At 34.9% G+C, this 4,492-nt stretch overlaps 1 protein-coding gene across 1 annotated transcript in view; it reads right to left on the reverse strand.

Annotated features, from left to right (window-relative positions):
- RPS6KA3 (ribosomal protein S6 kinase A3) overlaps nucleotides 1-4,492 on the reverse strand; it is a gene marked incomplete at its 5' end in the record, with an annotated part of 109,222 nt that overhangs the window by 45,827 nt on the left and 58,903 nt on the right.

Here is a 4,492-nt window from a genome sequence, read left to right on the forward strand (position 1 = left end):
CAAGCTGCCATGTCTGGGACTCAAACCATGGTCAGACATGTGGGAATCCAGTGCCTTAACTACTATGCCACCTGCTGGCCCCTCTCCTGGTTATTTTAAAAGTATCTGACTCAGTATGCTTTCCTAGTTTTTTTTTTTTTTAATTTATTTTCTGACAATCCATACCATTCTCTTACACACTACCTTCCTCTCACTCCTAGGTTTTCAGTGCCCTGTGCCTTAACTATATACTTTCTCCACTGTTATCTTTCTTTTTCATTAAACTGTAAACTCCTGGAGGATTTGACTTTATTCATCTTTGTAGCTCAACATCTGGCAGAGCACTGACAAATAAAAAATGTTTGTAGAATGAATGAGGCCAGTCTGCAAAGAGCCTAACAAAACAGTCCAAATTTTTTAAAAACTTTTTTATTTTTAGAGAGATTTTTGCTATAGGGCACATATGCTCACTGGAGAGACAAAGAGAGCAGAAAGAAAGTGAGAAATCACCCCCCAGGGGTATGGCCATGCTGCAATCCCTTCTCCTACATTGTCTTGGGATTTCTGGTATGCATGCACACACATCTAGCATGAGTTTTAAGCCACCGGGTCCAGGACTTAAACCACGGTCGACTCCGTGGGAGTCAAGTGATGTAACCATTACATCATCTGCTGGTCCCTAGTTTAGCCTTCTTAAGGACAATGAAGAGATTAAAAAGTGTACATACATGGAAGGCAGAGATAATCAAATCTGCAATTTTAGAAAACAATCTAGGGAGAAAATAAAGGGCATTCAGTGAGTTCTTTGGGTCATGATAAAGAACAATGACACGGAGATTTCTTGTTTGAACAGATACTTGAATGGAGAACAATATTAAGAAGCTACAAAAAGGAGTAAGCACTATACTATAAGCCAATTCTGTACTTTTGGATTGGTATTTTAGCTTACTGACTTGAAAGGTCAAGTAATGTTCTTTTATTTATATGTAAAGCTATCTCATACTATAGGTGTTTTCTTACTTTTAGTTCTAACTAAATAATGGGGAAGTCAAATTTTGCTATAATAAAATTTTACTATAACAAAAATATTACCAACTTTCCTACTTTTATCAATTCAAATGTAATTTCAACAAAGTTTATCACTGAGGGTAATTCAGTAGGAACATATTTTTCAAGTCTTTTTTATAGCAATGTACTTGTTATGAAAAAATACTAATGTTGATTATGCTTGATTATGAGATTAATACATTTAGGGAATATAAATGACATTATTAGGTATAGTGGAAATTATCCCCCCTTCTGTCTAATAAATGTAAGAAGGCAGTTATAAAAACAAACAAACCTCAAGTCGCTCCCAATTTTGCAAGAAAACATGACTAAAAGGTTATTACTTATGCTTTCTATAGCAAGTACATTCTTCTAAGAAAACCATATCCCTACTTTATCATTTTAAAATTTTGCCAGAAAGTGCATTTGCTCACCAGAGAAAGACAGAGATGAGAGAGAGAGAGAGAGAGAGAGAGAGAGAGAGAGAGAAATAGCAACCTTCATAGGGGATGGTCATGCTACAGTCCCTTCTCCATTTCTCCCTTTTTTCAAGATTTTAGGCACCCATGTACATACACTAATTGTGTTATCTCAAGCCACCAGGTCCAGGACTCAAACCATGCAGCTTGCTATATGGAGTCTACCTGCCTTAATCACTATGCCACAGGCTGGCTCACCTCTACTTCATCTTTGAAAAAAAAATTCAACACTCAATAAACAAAGTTCTCTTTTAGCTCTAAATAATTGTTTTTTATGCATACTTCTTGTTAGAGTACTAGTTTAAAAGAATCTGGATAATTCTTTTATTCATTCATTAATTTATTTATTTATTGCTATAGGGAGTGTGCTTGCCACAGAGAGACAGAAAGCAGGAGAGAAAGAGAGAGAGATTACTTCCTAGGGGAATAGCCATCCTGCAGTCCCTTTTGCTCCAGTCTTCTCTTGGGATTTTGGGCACATGCACATGCCCAGAGGTGATTTTCAAGTCACCAGGTCCAGGACTGGAAACATGTTGGCTATGTGGGATCCAGTGCCTTAACCTCCACCCTATGTGCTGACCCAAATCTGGAAAATTCCTATCAGTTCATAAAACATTTGGCCTAAAAATCTAGATTTCTCTCAAGTCTTATGTGATTGTATTTACCTGTATCCTTTACCAATTAATTTTTATTTCAATTTAATAGCATCACCTAAATACCTATGGGAAAGATCTCATCATAAGCAGTCTTACCTACATTTCATCTTATCCAAACCTTTATTTATACACACACGCACATATATATCTCTTGATATAACTTGATTACCAATGCTAATACAAGGGTATATGGCAAACATTTTCAATGAAATGTTATCAAACACTAACAATTATTTTTTTCTCATCAATGTTTAATCTTATGTGTTTTCTTTTAGGACCAATATAACTGAATATTCTTACCAGGAATTACATTTTGTGTCATGATACAGAAATTGGGCAAATGAGGGACCAGCAGATGGTGTAATGGTTATGTTGCTGGAGTCCCACATAGTCGACGACAGTTCGAGTGCCAGTCCTGGTGGTTTAAAACTCAAGCGAGGTAAATGTGTGTGTGTAGGCCCAAAATCCTGAGATGAGAATGGACAAGAGATTGTGGCATGGCCATCACCCTGCGGTGGATGATTTCTCACTTTCTGTCTCTCTGGAGAGCATATATGTCCTATAGCAAAAATCTCTCTTCTCTCAAAGAAAAAGAGAATTTGAGAAAATTAGGTAAATTCAGCAATTATTAGAGAATAAAAACAGAATCATATGAAATGTGTCCAAAACCAAAATGTATGGAAAACAAAGGTAAAATATGAAAGCCTAACAATTTCTAAATTCTCACTTAAAAGAGTTCCAGGGGGGATATGGCAGGTGGTGTGGTGGTTGAGGTGCTGGATTCTCATCATGACCAACTGCAATTTGAATCCTAGACCTGGTGGCTTGTTTCCTCACTTTCCCTTTCTCATTCACTGTGTGTCTTTCTCTCTCTGGTCAAATTTAAAAAAGTGAAAATACATAAAATTCAATAAAAATTATTATTTTATAAAAAGAGTCCCAGAGGACTATTTCCTCTATTACCTGTCACAATACATAATTTAAACTTTTCACTTAACATTTTAAAGTAATATTCAAAGTTCCTGATAAAAATGATAGTTATACAACTCTGCATATAGTAAAATCCAATGAAGTGTACATTTCAAATGAATGAATTATATGCTGTGAATTATGTCCCAATAAAGCTGTTTAAAAACATTCTTTTATAAAAATTATTTTTAATTAACACATAACAATTATACATATTTATGAGGCACACTGATTTTTTGATATTATGCATGAATACAATGTGTATGATCAAATCAAGATAATTTGCATATTCATCACCTTGAACATTTATTTATATTATTATGTATTAGGAACATTAAAAAAATCCTCTCTCCTAGCTATTTTGAAATATATAATACATTATTGGTGACTATTATTGTTACCCTACTGTGCTACAGAACACTAGAACTTCTTCCTCTTATCTAACTGTAATTTTATATTTGTTAATCAGCATCTCTCTTTATTTCTATCCTTCCACCTTTCCCACCTTCAATCTAATTAAAAAATAGACAAATAATTTCAACAGATTTATCAAAAAAGACATACAAATGGCCAACGAGTGTATAAAAAATGTTTAATATCACTAATATTGGAGAAATGCATCATATTGAAACTGTAACGAGATATCACCTTACCCCACCTTACTATTCAAAAGACAAAAAAAAAAAAAATCACAGATGCTGGTGAGGATGCAGAGAAAGGGGAACTAATATATTGTTGGCAGTAATGTAAACTAGTAAAAATGCTCTTGGTAGAGCAAGGCTCTTGCTTATAGCCTTAAAAAAGCAAAAAAGATAAAATAAAACAAAATAAACTTTATTTAGTAGTAATCAGTATTCCCTGACAAACTAAAACAGTGTGTATAATTTAAATATCAGCTTCTTGATTACTGCTCCTATAAAAACTATGGGAAATTTCTTCAATGCACACTTAAAATCTGAAATTACTTTAAAAAAGAAAATTTTCAATAAATGATACCTAAGGGAAAGGGCTAGCTCTGTACCAAACCTCTTATCAAAAATATTTCTAGATGGAGCTAAAGCAAACAAACAAAAACCACCCACGGGGCCAGTCCTATAGCCTAGCAGTTAAGGGAACTAGATCCCACATGGATAACTGCCATTTGAGCCCTGGCCCTGAAGGCTTAAAAGAACACCCATGGAACATGTGTATGACACACATCCTGACAAAATGGAGAAATGGAAGGAAAAGGATTGTGGCATGACTGCACCCCACTGAGGGGTGCTTTCTTACTCTTTCTGTCTTTCTCACTCACTCTTTCTCTCTCACTCCCTCCCTCCCTGGCAAGGACATATACTCTCTGGCAATTAAAAAAAAAAAAAA

The sequence above is a fragment of the Tupaia chinensis genome, unplaced genomic scaffold (assembly GCF_000334495.1).
Source record: "Tupaia chinensis unplaced genomic scaffold, TupChi_1.0 Scaffold000184_1, whole genome shotgun sequence".
NCBI classification, from domain to species: domain Eukaryota; kingdom Metazoa; phylum Chordata; class Mammalia; order Scandentia; family Tupaiidae; genus Tupaia; species Tupaia belangeri.